Raw genomic sequence first — 19,121 nt, 5'->3', positions numbered from 1 at the left:
GCATGCAACTGATGGTTCAAGACACGCTGGCCACACCCCAGCCAGGCCTTATGGTCTAGCTACAGTTCTCCCTCACTTTTTCTGTTTCTGGAGGGGACGCTAACCAACGCTCGGTACTTGCAAATTATTGTTGGACCGGTTCTTCTGCCATTCTAAAAACAAGAAGGTGATGTGTTATTCCAACAGGATAATGCTCGCCCACACCCTGCCCGTGAACGTCAAAATACTCTGCAAGATGTGAAGCAACTTCTCTGGCCAACACGTTCTCCGGACTTGTCTCCAAACGAGCACGTGTAGGATATGATGGGATGAAAAGTGACTCCTGCAACTCGTCAACCGACATCTCTTACAGGACTATGAGAACAGGTCGAGCAGGCGTGGCATAGTGTATCCCAGGACAGTATTCACCGTATGTACGATCGACTGTATGCCAGAGTCATCGCCTGCATTACTCTGATGTAATGGTTGTCAACTGATTGCCGCAGTGGTAACACCGGTTCTCGTCAGATCTCCGAAGTTAAGGACTGTCGGGCTTGCCTATCACTTGGATGGGTGACCATCTAGATCTGCCAAGCGCTGTTGGCAAGAGGGATTGCACTCAGCCCTTGTGAGGCGAAGAGAAGCTATCTGACTGAGAAGTGCTAGCTACGGTCTCGTAAACTGGCAACGGCCAGGACTGTGCTGACCACATGCCCCTCCATATCCACATCCAGTGGCGCCAATGGACAGAGGATGACACGGCGCTTGGTCAATACCATTGGGCCTTCAAGACTTGTTCAGACGGAGTTTAGAAACAAGGATACTTACAGTAGCTTATATAACCTAAGCGGTTTTCGAAACTAATCTGAGTCTTGTGTTCTATCAGATATAGTTCCTCAAATTTTATGTAAAATTTGCCCAAGCGATAAAGACATCTGCTACAAAGAGTCATTCTCGTATTGCTAAGCAGAAGAAGAGGATCGCAAAAGGGTAGCGTGTGATTGACACTGAATGGGAAGGAACAAGAAAAAATAAATGATATGGTGATTCTGAGGGTATCAGAATAAGCGTGTACATGGGACATGGAGCATACTAAAATAACCTCATGGTAGGAACTGTTATAAAAATACGAATATGGACTAGTGATTCTGAGGCATCTTTGAACGGGAAATGCTCATGGGAGCGTTAGTGGATAACAGATAATGTTCTGCGAAACGGACACGGATTGTCAAAAATCTGAATGTTGTGGGAAAACTGTAAACTGCGTAGAAAGAAGTGTATAGACGCAAAATTATCCTGATTGTCATTTGGAAAAAAGAACTAATAAGGCAGAAACTTGTGATCAGATTACTCTAGCACAATACGCACATGAGAATGAGTAATGAGGTATCGGCATTATTCTGAATGGGATGGAAACCATCTGATTTCATTTTATCATGCTTGCCTCGGAGCTAACGACTGCGGAACAGTCGTGTCTCAAAAAAATAAAGTTTATTCTGCAATGATTAACACACAAGTTCATGAAATTTCGTGTCTAGATCGCAGCATTTTGCGAAACTGTAGCGTGCAAATTCCGTAAACCGGAGAAGAAACTAAATATTAGAAACGTGATGATTCAGAAAACTATAGAAAATTAAGTTAATAGATTAAGTATACAATGAAATTGTAATGATAAATGAACGAGAAATGATCTTTATGAAAAACCGGTATAAAAAATTGTCCTTGACGGAAGTAACTGAGGGGCCAGACGGACTACGTGCATAGAGAATTTGTATAACAAAGAGAGAAGTAGACAGCTGCATAAAGCTGACCGGAAGGTTGATTATCTTTGGCGCGACTGCTACGGTCGCAGGTTCGAATCCTGCCTCGGGCATGGATGTGTGTGATGTCCTTAGGTTAGTTAGGTTTAAGTAGTTCTAAGTTCTAGGGGACTGATGACCACAGCTGTTAAGTCCCATAGTGCTCAGAGCCATTTTTGATTATCTTTGTAAATGACGATAGATCTAAAACGAAAGTGTTTGAAAAATGACTTTTAGTTACAAATGTTGGAGATGGGAAACTTTTTGTTTGTAATGTTGTACTATAGGCGAGCACAACATGAAAAGACAAGTTCAAAAATGCGAGATTCTTCTAAAATTACGTAAGGAAAATCTAAAATTCAGTCGTAGCCTCACGAATTGGACTTTCATTGTGACTTAAAAAACAATAATAGAGGGGCGTTTGAATTGTAAATAGAGAAGAGGAAGGCCACATGTGGTCCAGATTATAAAACTAAGACGGCGGGACATACTGCTACGTCACTATACAATATCGACACCTAGGTGGAAGAGGCTAAACTAATACTTTCGAAATTGAACCACTGGAGCAGTAAATACTTTTTACATAAATGCATTAAATTTTTGATCCACGTCACTATACAAGATCGACACCTAGGTGGATGAGGCTAAACTAATACTTTCGAAATTGAACCACTGGAGCAGTAAATACTTTTTACATAAATGCATTAAATTTTTGATCCAATTTTGCTTGCTATTTAGGACTATAATTTATGAGTTCGTGGAAGTTCCGGGATGTGGTATTGTGTCTAGGAAAAACGCGAAATTGCTTTCAAAGATATCTCATATAATTAAAACTATAAATCCCAGGTGTCTCAAAGTGAAGCCACAAGTTTAAAACAATTAATTGTTTACTCTTTTCCAATTTCTTCTAGTTTTCGCTGTTTACGTTGATAATAAAGGTTAATTTTGTAAAAATTTTAAAATTTAATTCCATAGTGAAACCACCTCCTCAAGAATAATTGATTGCTTGCTGTTTGCCAATTTTATTCTGGTAATTGTTGCTTACACAGTTTTGTGAAAAAATTTTAATTTTTTTTTTTATTTTGCTGGGACTGAAAGGGTCTTAGGACTGTAATATGAGGTGTATTCGAAGCAGAGAGCTGTCATTGAGTTTCTTTTGGCAGAAAACCAGAGCATCGCAGGTATTCATAAGCGCTTGCAGAATGTCTACGAAGACCTGGTAGTGAACAAAAGCACGGTGAGGCGTTGGGCGATGCGCCTGTCATCATCGCAACAAGGCCGTGTACAACTGTCCGATCTCCCACGTGCCAGCCGGTCACACACATCTATCTGAAATTCCTGCAGTGTTGGACTACGGAGACACTCTCATTCTAGGTGATCGAAGGATCACAGTCAATGATAACACAAGGCCTCACACACATCTGTGCACCGAAGAGAAGGGTCACGAAATTTCATGGAACTGTTCTTCCTCATCCACCCTAAAGGTGAGATCTCTCACCTTTCGACATCCGTCTGTTCTACCCAATGAAGGATACACTCAGCGGGGTGACGCGGAGTTGTTCATGTAGCAAGACATTGGCTCCGACGTCGACCAGTAGAGTGGTACAGGCCCTCCCAATGGGGTGACATAAGTCCATGACATTGTACGGAGATTATGTTAAAACGTAGGATTTTGTAACCAAAAGAGTGCGGAATAATGTGTTGCTTTGGAATCCTTAACAAGACCGACCTGGTTTCACAAAAAAAGTGTTGCAATACTTGCTGAACGCCCTCGTACAAGAGTATACCGCTGGAGTGACTTGCGCCACCTTCTGGAATAAAACTGGCTGAGCACCGTTGGGACTATTTGGAATTTGCATTCCGTCGTCGCAGGAACTATCCTCACACCTCGGGTGACCTCAGCAGTGCCGCCGTCGAAGAGGGCGACAGCTTAGAGCAGTAACGTCTCGATCACCCTGTGACAGCGTGCTAGTGCGGATGTAAGCATGGAAGAGTTCACGTGATGCAACAGCTCGGTATTCAGAGCTACCCAGCGGCAGGTTTGGATACAACTTTCGTCCAATGATGTGCACTTTCGGTGTAATGTAATTTCGTAGCTAAATTATCTGTTTAGTGTCCTAAGGCTTATTCTTTCATGATGACGGCAGGGCAGCTCGGTGCAGGGCAAAGCAAAAGACGCCCGCACGAACGACAAAGGGAAAATAGGTGGCTGGCGGAATAGAAATCATCCACGTGAACAGTGTGACGTCTTATACTCATAACTAACAGCGCTACGTCACTATCTTTAGAAGCGAGAATAATATAGAATTTTATTACGTATTAACACCTAATATACAAACAATAAAAATTAGACTGTGGTGCTTTGATTCCAGTTGGTTATTCAGCGTGACTGTGCGTTTTCGTTTACGTATCTAAAAGATTCTGCTTCCTCTAATTCAGAATATGGCTTTTTATTTTTTATAAAGTGTTTTTATATTTTCTGAAGGGCTTGTGATGCTGTGCCCCTCTTTGCGTGAGTGCGTTGTTAAAACAGATCGAAAAAATTGCCAGACATATGAGATCCAAAAACACTATTTCAGCGTATTTTACGTTTTCAGATCCAGGCAGAAAACTGAAGAACAAAGAAAAAGCTGTGGTAAATAAATGTAATGAAGCGGGTATATACTGCATTACACGCAATGATTGCCCTAAAAAATGTATAGCACAAACCAGTAGGTCATTTTGAATAAGATTTCAGGAACAATTAAAACTTAAATAACCCACGATCTACATCTGTCCGAGCTTAGCGGCCGGCCGCACACCGCTGTGACTCCTGCAATGTTCGGACAAACGAGGTGATCGACGGCTCACAATCAAACACCTCGCTGCACAACTGGACGTCTCTATAGGTAGTGCTGACTCACTCGTATTCAAAGGTGTTCGCCCGCTGGATTCCTCCACAGCTAACAGATCATAAAGAGCAACGAAGGACCATCTGTGCGGAACTGCTTGCGGGTTACGAGTCTGATCTTGACAATTTTTTGTCGAATATCGTCACAGGTGATGAACCTTGGGTTCATTAATTCGAACCGGAAGAACGGCAATCCATGGAAAGACGCCACACCCTATCTCCTCCGAATAAAAAATTCAGTCAGACCCTCAGCACGTAAAGTTATGGCAAGCCTGAAGGGGTTATTCAGTTTGCTGTCCTCTCTTATGATGCAACGATCGACTATGAAGTGTACTGTGCTACCCTCAGAAACTGAAGAAACAACTTCGGCGTGTTTGTCGTCACAAAAATGGAAGAGAACTTCTCCTTTCCCATGACAACACAAGGCGCCACACAAATAAAACCCTGCAGTCAGAAGAGAGATATAAAGGAACTGATCTGGTCCGGGATATAACAAAGGCTGTTACGAAAGGCAGTGATCAGCTATTAATGTACGTTTCAGTGCTCTAGGATTTAACGGTGGTGCCTTTATCACAAAATACACATAAAAATGAAAATACACTCCTGGAAATTGAAATAAGAACACCGTGAATTCATTGTCCCAGGAAGGGGAAACTTTATTGTCACATTCCTGGGGTCAGATACATCACATGATCACACTGACAGAACCACAGGCACATAGACACAGGCAACAGAGCATGCACAATGTCGGCACTAGTACAGTGTATATCCACCTTTCGCAGCAATGCAGGCTGCTATTCTCCCATGGAGACGATCGTAGAGATGCTGGATGTAGTCCTGTGGAACGGCTTGCCATGCCATTTCCACCTGGCGCCTCAGTTGGACCAGCGTTCGTGCTGGACGTGCAGACCGCGTGAGACGACGCTTCATCCAGTCTCAAACATGCTCAATGGGGGACAGATCCGGAGATCTTGCTGGCCAGGGTAGTTGACTTACACCTTCTAGAGCACGTTGGGTGGTACGGGATACATGCGGACGTGCATTGTCCTGTTGGAACAGCAAGTTCCCTTGCCGGTCTAGGAATGGTAGAACGATGGGTTCGATGACGGTTTGGATGTACCGTGCACTATTCAGCGTCCCCTCGACGATCACCAGTGGTGTACGGCCAGTGTAGGAGATCGCTCCCCACACCATGATGCCGGGTGTTGGCCCTGTGTGCCTCGGTCGTATGCAGTCCTGATTGTGGCGCTCACCTGCACGGCGCCAAACACGCATACGACCATCATTGGCACGAAGGCAGAAGCGACTCTCATCGCTGAAGACGACACGTCTCCATTCGTCCCTCCATTCACGCCTGTCGCGACACCAGTGGAGGCGGGCTGCACGATGTTGGGGCGTGAGCGGAAGACGGCCTAACGGTGTGCGGGACCGTAGCCCAGCTTCATGGAGACGGTTGCGAATGGTCCTCGCCGATACCCCAGGAGCAACAGTGTCCCTAATTTGCTGGGAAGTGGCGGTGCGGTCCCCTACGGCACTGCGTAGGATCCTACGGTCTTGGCGTGCATCCGTGCGTCGCTGCGGTCCGGTCCCAGGTCGACGGGCACGTGCACCTTCCGCCGACCACTGGCGACAACATCGATGTACTGTGGAGACCTCACGCCCCACGTGTTGAGCAATTCGGCGGTACGTCCACCCGGCCTCCCGCATGCCCACTATACGCCCTCGCTCAAAGTCCGTCAACTGCACATACGGTTCACGTCCACGCTGTCGCGGCATGCTACCAGTGTTAAAGACTGCGATGGAGCTCCGTATGCCACGGCAAACTGGCTGACAGTGACGGCGGCGGTGCACAAATGCTGCGCAGCTAGCGCCATTCGACGGCCAACACCGCGGTTCCTGGTGTGTCCGCTGTGCCGTGCGTGTGATCATTGCTTGTACAGCCCTCTCGCAGTGTCCGGAGCAAGTATGGTGGGTCTGACACACCGGTGTCAATGTGTTCTTTTTTCCATTTCCAGGAGTGTATATCGGAACCAAGGGACTCGTTCGAAACTTTCGCACTTTTACTGTTTTAAATGATGGCAGCGTTTGGCATAAGTGTAGTCGTTGGGATAAGGGTAATTGTGGGAATGACGTGAAAACATCTTTAAAAATTAACCGAACTACATGAAATAATAATCATGAATGTATGATACACCCTAGTATGTATATTTCCGTGCATTATTGCTTGTAATTTCTAACTTTCGACCACAATATTTACATTTACGCATTATTGAAGAGAAATTTAATGAAAAAAAAAGAATGTGAAATGCAAAGTAGTAAACAAATGCGGAACGTATAGGCTAGAACGTAGTATTCGCTTCTTACGTGGTGTATCACTAACGCCATGATAACCTCTAACTGTATTTTGAGATTATAATTGCACTGCGTACTTTATGCAAGCACGTTAGGCCGTAGTAACAGTAGGGGGATCACAGTTCAAGGGGACAATGACAAATGTGTTTGTCGTTTTGGAAAGTATATTCGTTTAGAAAAGGCGATTTGTACGAAGGGCAGAGATAATAGTCTACGACAGTGGTCACGGTTATTATCTATGAGAGTACTATACGCAAATTATCCAGTTGATAAGTACTTTAAAACAAATAAAGTGACATTTGTTATAAGATAATTTAAAAAGGGAGTGTCTTATCCGCGATTAGTAAGTTAGCTTTGTAAAAGAAAGGCATGAAGCCGGACGTCCATGATGCCCTTTTGTCTATGATAGCTAAAAGTCTCTTTTATATTAAAATTTTCCACAAATAGTAATTTTTCCGTAAATACGGTATACAATGTCAGACTCCGGTTAAAAAACCTTTCTAATGATACCTTATTCATACCTATACGATTAGTACATGTTGAGAAAAAAGAATATTGAGTTGAGAAATAATGTACATGACTAGTTCAGTACGCCAATGACGAAATATTTTTGTTGCTTGGGATGCCCTGAAGAGCTGGCAGCGTAACTCGAACATTCCATAGATTGGTCTGACAAAAATTAGACGTAATAGTTCGCTGACAAACAGTGCTATTAAACTACAGGTAACATTAAGTAGTTTACAAGAACAGTTAATTTCGCGCAAGCATTGTTCATCGACCTGATAATATTCGTTATCAAATCTTGAGATATCCATCAAACTGTGGTGAATATAAACTCCGTAAGATCCTGAAATGAATGTGGTTAAAAAATGTAAAGCCATTGCATATGAAAATCTCATATTTTACTAAGTACTCGAAATGATTATCAAGCTTAGACTTCAGTGGTGGTCCGACTGTAATAATTACTTTCGGAAACGAATTTTGTGTTCCGTACAAGCAAAAGTGTGGATGATACGCAAGTGTACTTCACAACACATACGCTGCTGATCATCTTTACAATAATTACTTCATTTCGGTATATATAGACACTAAAATTTTCCACCAACAGTAAATATAATTAATGGTACTTCAGAAAACTTTTGTGCTAGGCTCGTAAAGTTAATGTCTGAGAGGTAGCTAAATGCTACTGTATTACATATTTATCGAATATACGATGAATGTATTCATGTAATACAATATACCGATTATCTGTTCTTATACAGGGAAACCACGAGAAACGCAAGCTTGAACATAAATTCAGATACTAGCTAAGCCTGCACGTTGGGCTGTCGCATTTGACCACGAGCGGCACCTACGCAGTGTCCTCAATATGTTGCGTCTGTTGTCTGAACACTATTCCGTGCATTATGTCGGAGCTAAGTGAATTATAACGTGGCTAAATTGCTGTTACTCTCATGGTGGCTGCTTCCGTGGCCAAACTAGCCGAAGTGTTTGGTGTTTCAAGAGGCACTGAATCGAAGAACTATACCGCGTATCGGGAGAGCAGAGAAACATAATCCGGTGAGTCACGACGCGAAAAAAAGTGTGTGTTGGATGATGGTCACAGACGGTCATTAAAGGCGATTGTGACGAAAAATACGTGGACGATAGCGAAAAAAGGGCTGAATGTAGCACTCGCAAACTCTATCAGCACCAAAACAACACGAAAGGAGTTCCATAACCTGGGTATTGCAGGGCGAACGGCAGTTCCAAAACCACTCGTCTGTGATGCAAATGCCTGTGATAGGAAAACTTGTGGACAAAGTCACGGAACCTGGACTACGGAGCAATGATAGAAACTCACTTGGTCGGATGAGTCTTGGTTCGCATTGTCTCCAACATCTGGCTGAGTTTACCTCCCCAGAGTGAACCATAGCGAGGATTTAGTGATGATTTGGATACTGATACAGAGGTATTCCATGAACCCTGTAGTTACTCTGCAAGGTCGCATTACTGCCAAGTATTATGTAATAATATTGGCTCGTTAGGTCCATGCAGGGGTAGAGCTGTTTTTCCCGTGTTGATGCTGTGTTCCAACACGACGGAGCCCCCATCCACATTGTGGGGTCTACTCTTTGCTTATAGGGGGCCTAGAGGATATTGCATTCACGGAATGCTATACAACAAATTCAAACAAATAATCTTAGCAGTTTTATTTCTAGAAAGAAACTAGCGGTACTTAGCTTTACTACAGCAAATATCGCTTACGTGAGGCGACATGGTGCAAATGGTTCAAACGGCTCTGAGCACTATGGGACTTAACATCTGAGGTGATCAGTTCCCTAGAGCTTAGAACTACTTAAACCTAACTAACCTTAGGACATCACACACATCCATTCCCGAGGCAGGATTCGAACCTGCGACCGTAGCGGTCGCGTGGTTCCAGACTGAAGCGCCAGAACCGCTCGGCCACACCGACCGGCCAAAGGCGACATGAAACCAGTACAGTTCTTGCTATACACCGAGCCCCAGGAAACACTTGAAACGGATCACGACAATCTGACAGCGTGGCACTAATCACGTTGTAGCCTTGGGCCGATCCGAGTAGCCGAGGCTAGCAGGAACGTCGCTTTTATTCACGTCCTACAGGGGGCGCGCGTGGCGCGGCGCGACCCAACTTCGCGTACCATTGGCCGGCGTTTCCTCACCGCCTTCTCTGGTCTTGCGATCCGCATCTTCGCTCCGGCGTTTGTGGTTACGCCAGAACACACATAGCTCGCATCATCTAGGACTGCTTGTCTGGGGCCTGGCCACCACTGTCAACGTATGTCAATATTATGATCGCTATCCACCTCCATCATCATTACCTGAACTTGTAACTACAAGGGTCACTCCAAAAGAAAAGCACACTATTTTTGTAAAAATACAGTTCTCATTCTGCATGTGTGAAAGTTTTACAGATACATCCTTCCCGCTTGTTTTCAAACTTAGTTCAACCTGTTCCCGTGAGTGCGCCGTCACAGCATGTCTTTAAGATGGCTGCTACACTTGACGTTCGTTAAAAGCAACGTGCTATCATAGAATTCCTGTACTGTGAAAACGAAACAGTGGGAAACATCCACAAGATGTTGAAAACGGTGTATGGAGGTGCTGCTGTCGATCGCAGTACGGTTAGTCGGTGGGCAAGCAGGTTACGTGATGAAAGTGGGCACGGCAATATTCAGGATTGTTCTTGCAGCAGCAGACCTCGTACTGCACACACTCCGGACAATGTGCAGAGAGTTAACGAATTGGTGACTGCTGACAGACGCATCACAGTGAACGAATTGTCACACTACTTTGGGATAGGGGAAGGAAGTGTTTGCAGAATACTGAAAGTGTTGGCGTTAAAAAAGGTTTGTGCCAGGCGGGTTCAAGGACGTTTGACAGTGGCTCACAAAGAAACAATAAAAACGGTATGCGGGGAACTTTTGGAACAGTAGGAGAATGGTGGAGATGAATTTCTTGGAAAAATTGTGACAGGTGATGAAACATGGCTCCATCATTTTTCACCAGAGACGAAGGGGCAATCAATGGAGTGCCATGATGCAAATTCACCCAAGAAATAAAATTCAAAACCACACCTTCTGCTCGAAAAGTTATGGCTTCGGTGTTTTTCGATTCCGAAGGACTCTTGCTCGTGGACATCATGCCAAGTGGAACCACCATAAATTCTGGTGCATATGTGACGACACTGCAGAAACCTCAAGCTCGACTAAATCGTGTTCGACCACATCGGCAAAAGCAGGATATTTTGCTGTTGCACGACAATGCACGGCCACATGTCAGTCAAAAAACCAAGGAAGCGATCACAAAACTCGGATGGATATCACTGAAAAACCCGCCTTACAATCCTGACCTGGCTCCCTGTGACTATCATCTCTTTGGGAAACTGAAAGACTTTCTTCGTGAAACAAGAACAACTCCCATGTGCATGCTGCCAAACAGTGGCTTCAACAGCTTGGTGAATTTTACCGTCCGGGTATACAGGCGCTGGTTCCAAGATGGCGTAAGGCTGTTGAGAGGGATGGAAATTATGTGGAGAAATGAAAATATTTTTCCTAAAGGATGTATCTACACACTGTAAAACTTTCAAACATGTAGAATAAAAGATGGATTAAAAAAAATAGTGTGCATGTCTTTTGGAATGACCCTCATATTTTGCAGTAAGAACAGTATAAGTTTCCCTTGAAAACCATTCGAGACGACTGGAAACTGCTTTGAATGCCAACACGTTCTGAACACCGTATTAGGCACGGTAATGTGTTGTGTCTTTTGTTTCCATATTTTTGTTCACATGTAAAATAATTGAAAGACTGCATCAGAAAAATAATCGCAATATTAAATTCAATACACAGACGGATGAATGGAAATCGTCTTACAATATCAACAGACAAATAAGTTGTGGTACTTTACACACAACGTAGAACAGTAATGTCCCAAAACATTCTTGAATGAAACACATAATTCAAATCAAAAGTCGCAAGGAATATCCGAGAGTATGGATTTAACTGGCTGTGGAGAGGAAATACTGTTAAAGTGTAAAGAGGGGCCAACGTATCTCGAGACAATTCCAGGTTGACGTGGGGAGCGAACGGTGACACACAGACTATCGGTTGCGCCGGCCGAAGTGGCCGTGCGGTTCTAGGCGCTGCAATCTGGAACCGCGAGACCGCTACGGTCGCAGGTTCGAATCCTGCCTCGGGCATGGATGTATGTGATGTTCTTAGGTTAGGTAGGTTTAACTAGTTCTAAGTTCTAGGGGACTAATGACCTCAGAAGTTCAGTCCCATAGTGCTCAGAGCCACTATCGGTTGTATGCTACTGGTCTTCATCGAAAATACCTGTAGTCGTGCAAATGGGTAAATATGAAGCGCTATGAATATGCGCTGGAATTATGAAGGTGACGCCTACGTACCCAGTACCGGTGAAGGCCTTAGAATACCAGTTATGTTTGTGCCGCAGATACCTATTAAATTGGTGATCAAACATGACCAGTTGACTAGCATTCGTGTCATTAAAGTAGTTGCCAGTCTAGGTATATAATGTTCAGAGACCTGTTCCAACACATTGACCTCAACATCAAAAAAACATCTCATTCACTATCGTAACCTTCAGTGTTATCAGGCTTAAATCAAGGATGAGTGTGAACTACATGATAATTTCTACGCAGAACCAGCTTTCGCCGAGTACAGAAGGATTGCATTCCAACTTTGCTAGCAGTCGCGCAGTTATTTAAATCCAATTACAAATCAAAAGCAAAATATTGTGAATGTTCTACAGTATTAATTTCTTTTATTAACCAGATGGTTAGATCAAAAAAATTATGGATTTGTTCCCAGTCTCTATTTTGAACTGAACGTGTTAAAGTTGACTGCTTAAGTTATGAAAATATGTGTGAAGCTATCTTGTAGTGCCTGTGCACATTTACGGTGCACAATACAGGGTGGTCCATTGATCGTGACCGGGCCAAATATCTCACGAAATAAGAGTCAAACGAAAAAACAACAAAGAATGAAACTTGTCTAGCTTGAAGGGGGAAACCAGATGGGGCTATGGTTGGCCCGCTAGATGGCGCTGCCGTAGGTCAAACGGATATCAACTTCGTTATTAAACATAGGAACCCCCAATTTTTATTGCATATTTGTGTAGAACGTAAAGAAATATGAATGTTTAAATTGGACCACTTTTTTCGCTTTGTGATAGATGGCGCTGTATTAGTCACAAACATATGGCTCACAATTTCAGACAAACAGTTGGTAACAGGTAGGTTTTTTAAATTAAAATACAGAACGTAGGTACGTTTGAACATTTTATTCCGGTTGTTCCAATGTGATACATGTATCTTTGTGAACTTATCATTTCTGAGAACGCATGCTGTTACAGCGTGATTACCTGTAAATAACACCTTAATGCAATAAATGCTCAAAATGATGTACGTCAACCTCAATGCATTTGGCAATACCTGTAACGACATTCCTCTCAACGGCGAGTACTTCGCCTTCCGTAATGTTCACACATGCATTGACAATGCGCTGACACATGTACTCAGGCGTTGTTGGTGGATCACGATAGCAAATATCCTTCAACTTTCCCCACAGAAAGAAATCCGGGGACGTCATATCCGGTGAACGTGCTTCGACGACCAATCCACCTGTCATGAAATATACTATTCAGTACCGCTTCAACCGCACGCGACCTATGTGCCGGATATCCATCATGTTGGAAGTACATCGCCATTCTGTCTTGCAGTGGAACATGTTGTAGTGACATCGGTAGAACATTACGTAGGAAATCAGCATACATTGCACCATTTAGATTGCCATCGATTAAATGGGGGCCAATTATCCTTCCTCCCATAATGCCGCACCGTACATTAACCCGCCAAGGTCGCTGATGTTCCACTTGTCGCAGCCATCGTGGATTTTCCGTTGCCCAATAGCGCATATTATGCCAGTTTACGTTACCGTTGTTGGTGAATGACGCTTCGTCGCTAAATAGAACGCGTGCAAAAAAACTTTCATCGTCCCGTAATTTCTCTTGTGCCCAGTGGCAGAACTGTACAAGACGTATAAACTCGTCGCCATTCAATTCCTGGTGCGTAGAAATATGGGACGGGTGCATTCGGTGCAATCGATTTTGATGTGGCATTCTCAACATCGACGTTTTTGAGATTCCCGATTCTCGCGAAATTTGTCTGCTACTGATGTGCGGATTAGGAGTAACAGCAGCTAAAACACCTACTTGGGCATCATAATTTGTTGCAGGTCGTGGTTGACGTTTCACATGTGGCTGAACACTTCCTGTTTCCTTAAATAACGTAAATATCCGGAGAATGGTCCGGACACTTGGATGATGTCGTCCAGGATACCGAGCACAGCCCCGTTGGGCAATTTGATCACAATAGCCATACATCAACACGATATCGACCTTTTCCGCAATTGGTAAACGGTCGATTTTAATACCTGTAACGTATCACGAAGCAAATACCGTCCGCACTGGCGGAATGTTACGTGATACCACGTACTTATACATTTGTGACTATTACAGCGCCATCTATCACAAAGCGAAAAAAGTGGTCCAACTAAGACTTTCATATTTCTTTACGTACTACACGTATATGTAATAAAAATGGGGGTTCCTATTTTAAAAAAAACGCAGTTGATATCTGTTTGACCTATGGCAGCGTCATCTAGCGGGCCAAGCATAGCGCCATCTGGTTTTCCCCTTCAAGCTAGACGAGTTTCGTTCTTTGTAGTTTTTTCGTTTGATGCTTATTTCGTGAGATATTTGGTTGGTCACTATCAATGGACCACCCTGTATATATCAGAGCAAGCTGTGTGTTTATTGACTCATTTTGGTGCTCAAATAGCTCTGAGCACTATGGGACTTAACATCTTAGGCCATTAATCCCCTAGAACTTAGAACTACTTAAACCTAACTAACCTAAGGACATCACACACATCCATGTCCGAGGCAGGATTCGAACCTGCGACCGTAGCAGTCCCGCGGTTCCGGACTGAAGCGCCTAGAACCGCACGGTGATTGCGGCCGGCCATTTTGGTGCTTGGGCTCGTTGAATATTTTCAGTATTTTTCTTAGAGACACCCTTCATCTTTCTTGTAATGTCTGCTACTGTAGTTTGTAGTGGGACAGTCACACGCCGACAGAACAAACCCATTCTCCTCTGAACAGTCTCAGTCTCCTCCCGTTAATACCGTTAGCCCTACGTAGTGATTCTTCCAGGCTAACGAACAATACTCAAAAGTTGACCAGACGAATGTTTTCTAAGCGAACGCTTTCATGCGTGAATTCTACATCATAACTTGTCTTCTAAAAACGACATCTGTGTTCCTAACGTCTATGTTTATGAGTCTCTTAGTACTTGAAGGTTATCAGTGTTTCCAGTGACTGCCGGTCGATCGCTTAGTGAAACTAGATCGGAACTTCTCCTCTATTTACGTGCTTTACATTACATTTAATTATATTTGAAGTCAGCCACCAATCTTTGCGCTAGGAACCGATCATCTGTGAGTGTCACTTCCCTGGACACAACTGTTTCGTCTGCGACTTTGTTCCGTTAACTTATGTTACCTGGGATCAAAACATTTTAGGGTCATTCGACGCATCAGCACTTACAATCTTGCTTTCGAATTCACTGAATACTTCTCGCAGAGCTACCCTTACGCTGTAATGAGATTGTTACACACTGACGGATAAATACTTGATCAAGTAACCGGAAGCGCTTACGTGAATGCGCGTACATGAAGTCTGTATTATATACTTCCACCGATGAGGGAGCCATGTGGCACGGTGATTAGCACACTGGACGCGCATTCCGGAAGCCAGAGGTGCGAATCGTCACCCGACCATGAATATTTAGTTTTTCCATGGATTCTCTAAATCGCTTATATCTTTATGAATCCTCTGAAAAGGACATAAATGATGTGTTTCCTGAGATTGTACTCATTGTCATACGACCGTGTATTCGACGATACGCTAAATCTTTAGCTTCCATTCTCTTGTTTCGAAACCAAAGCCGCTTGTTCTTTACATAGCAGTTTCTCTGATGCCTCACGAGGCTGAGTGAATCCAGTTTTAGTCCACATATGAGGTGAAACGGGGGATCGGATTCAGATCCTTCGTGTGCCAGATTCGCTGCTTGTTTAGCTATGTCAGCGTTCCAGTAGTTTCCAATGAGCTCAACGATATGAAGCAATCGTTAAGATCACGGCCAATCTTACTCAGTACCCATTTTGTTTACTCTAATGCGCATCCGAACTGGACACCAACATGAAAGAAGTAGAGCTTAGATCCCACTCGAGAAACGGTTCAACGTTTGTGTAGTGTTCCCAAACCACCTCTTTCGTTTCCTACTGAACATATGACACTGAACATCTTATGTTTATAATTAAAGGGAATCTAATGCCACTGCGTTAATGCTGTGCCGATTAACGCAGGAAAAAAATTAGTTCAAACTTTGACACCAGGAGCAAATCTTGCACTGTACAGCATCCCGTCGACGTCTCCGGTGGTCTTACTGAACGAACTACGTAAGCATTTAATAATAAAGTTAACGTTATGCCTTTCTCGCCCGCCCGGTTGGCCGTGCGGTCTAACGCACGGCTTTCTGGGCGGGAAGGAGCGCCTGGTCCCCCGCACGAATCTGCCCGGCGTAGTTGTGTCGCGGTCCGGTGAGCCGGCCAGTCTGTGGATGGTTTTTAGGCGGTTTTCCATCTGCCTCGGCGAATTCGGTCTGGTTCCCCTTATTCCGCCTCAGCTACACTACGTCGGCGGTTGCTGCGCAAACAAGTTCTCCACGTACGCGTACACCACCTTTGCTCTACCACGCAAACAAAGGGGTTACACTCGTCTGGTGTGAGACGTTTCCTGGGGGTTCCACCGGGGCCCGAACCGCACAGTAACCCTGGGTTCGGTGTGGGGCGGTGGGGGGGGGGGGGGGTGAAGTGGACTGCGGTAATCGTCGTGGGGTTGCGGACCACTGCGGCTGCGGCGGGGACGGAGGCTCTCCGTCGTTTCTAGGTCCCCGGTTAACATACATAACATAACATGCCTTTCTCACTTTTTGCATCTTTTCCGCACGCGTGCCTTCCCTAATCCATTACACCTGCAAACATTTCTGAAAGTCTTTCTTGCGTTCATAGCTTCAGATTTGCACATAGTGGCCCAAATTGGAATTAATTTTGCAAGCGTGAATCGGTTCTTCCGTTTTAACGCATTAGAATGTGTACCAAGTTTCGCTGTCATACGATGATTACAGCCCACACTGGACCTCTGTGAGTAACTGCATTTTAATTGAAACCACCTGGTACTACGGCCATGCTCATATGCTTTACGCGAGGAAAATATTCCTATCTTCATGGATCGACGAGGGAAACATATTTGGGTCTAATTGGCTTGGTTGAGAATTAAACTTGGCAGCATCCCTCTTCGAGGTGCTGCTGACCAAGTTCAGTTCTTCACAAATATGAATTTTTAATGTGCAGAATCTCATCACAATTCGCGTTTCTTCCACATTGCTTCTTTTTCTAAAACTCTGTTGTAATGCAATTTTGTTTCGCAGAAAGTTATGCATTCGAATGAAAAATTCTGTCTGAATTTAAAATACGTAACCTTTCTAGAATTTTATTGATGCCACGAAGAAAGTGCTTTATACGTTTTCGCCATTTACTGCATTGGGTATCACGTTCTAACAGATTAATAGGGAACGTGCTGTATACCACTCGACGCCGTGCAGCTGATATCTGTAGTATCGATCTGGGCACGATTATCCGTCGGAATGTTGTGTAAAAAGATAAGGGCGCATTTATATTTGTACAGCTAAGCCGTAATTGCTTTAACTACATCCAATAACGAGTTACTGGATTTCCCGGTTAGTCATAAAATGTATGTAATCGCACTGGCGATAGCAACGAAATTACACTAGACCCATATTAGAAAAGCTGCGTTCCAAAAACACAGCTGCAGTTTCTCATTCGATCCGTTTATTTCGCTCAGTACCGCTGAAAGCTAAGAAATGTGCTGTTATTTCGTGTCTGAGTTGTAGGCTCCATAAAGTACGAAAAGAAACTTGACTTTATTGCCCAGTAGTTTTCCAGTTTTAGCTATAGCTTTCGTTTAGATTCTTCTGCCCAGAGCCTGTCTTATATTCGTCTTCACGTGTGCAACCTCTGTGCGATTCGTTTTCTAGCAATTATTCTTGTGCAGTTTCTCCACAGCATTTCTTTCATATCAAAAATATGTAGGTCGTCGGATCCTACGTCATCTTAATATCTGTTGATTTCGTTTTTCTGGTCATTATATAAAAAAACTGATCAGGATGCTTGCTTACACTGTACTCTGCGTTGCATTTTGACATCTTCCAGAAATGTGATTTCTTGATGAAGAGGAAAAGTAAGAAATAACAAAATAAATATTGTTTCAAACGTTAGATGATTCCTTGCAAAACTGTCGGTAATATACGCACATCGAAGGATATAAGGTAAATCGCTTGTCAGATTTTTAAATGTGTGACGTTGCTCTTCTCTTAATACAGCTGTGGAAAAACAACTAGAAGCTGAGGAATGCTTTGAGAAGTTATTGTTTTCGCTTAATTTTTCCTTATCACAGTACATTCTTTAAAATAAGTATGTGCAGAGCAAGAATTTCCGTTATTGTTTTCAACTGATTGGCAAGAACAGTTCTTCCTCGTGTCCTATTCAGTTTTTATTACTGCTGTTTCATACTTACAAACTTGCTACGTAGGATTTGTTTTCAGAAGAAAACTATGTCATATGGTTCAAATGGCTCTAAGCACTATGTGACTTAACATCTGAGGTCATCAGTCCCCTAGACTTAGAACTACTTAAACCTAACGACATCACACACATCCATGCCCGAGGCAGGATTCTAACCTGCGACCGCAGCAGCAGCGCGGTTCCGGACTAAAGCGCCTTGAACCGCTCGGCCACAGCGGCCGGCAGCGTTTAGCTACAGGACATTAAAATTTATTGTTGGTTTATTCTTTACCTTTGCCCCTTGTTCATTAATGGAAACTAGCCTCTGGTGGTTCAGTCATTGATGTTGCTTGCCGAACTCCTTTGTTGACAATGTTAAACGTTCGTAAGCGGAATAGTACAGCTGGAACACTGCCCAGATTCACAAGTGTTGGCCGTTTTACTCGCAAAGCGATCACGGCGGTAGTTAGGATAACTAAGATAATGCCGTACAGTAGAGACAGTCGCAAGTGGAAATGAGTAAGAATAATTAGCTACTCAAAAACAAACATTTTTAAGAATAATTTAAAGGAGAGGACCTAGGATGAAATTTATAAGGAACTTAAGTCTGACATAAAATTTGATGTATGCCCTTATAAATTCACAGCACGAGGAGCGTTCAGTAAGTAATGCAACACGTTTTTTTCTGAAGACAGGTTCTTTTTTTTTTCAGGATTCCAGTACACCATATTATCTTCCGTTCTTTTAGCTGCAAAACCCTGTTTTTCAACATAATCTCCGTTCAATGCGACGGCCTTGGCCACATTACTGGAAGGACTTGTGCAGTGGCACGGTACTACTCTACTG

This window comes from Schistocerca serialis, chromosome 1 (assembly GCF_023864345.2).
Source record: "Schistocerca serialis cubense isolate TAMUIC-IGC-003099 chromosome 1, iqSchSeri2.2, whole genome shotgun sequence".
NCBI classification, from domain to species: domain Eukaryota; kingdom Metazoa; phylum Arthropoda; class Insecta; order Orthoptera; family Acrididae; genus Schistocerca; species Schistocerca serialis.
Note: the sequence above shows the minus strand (reverse complement) of the source record.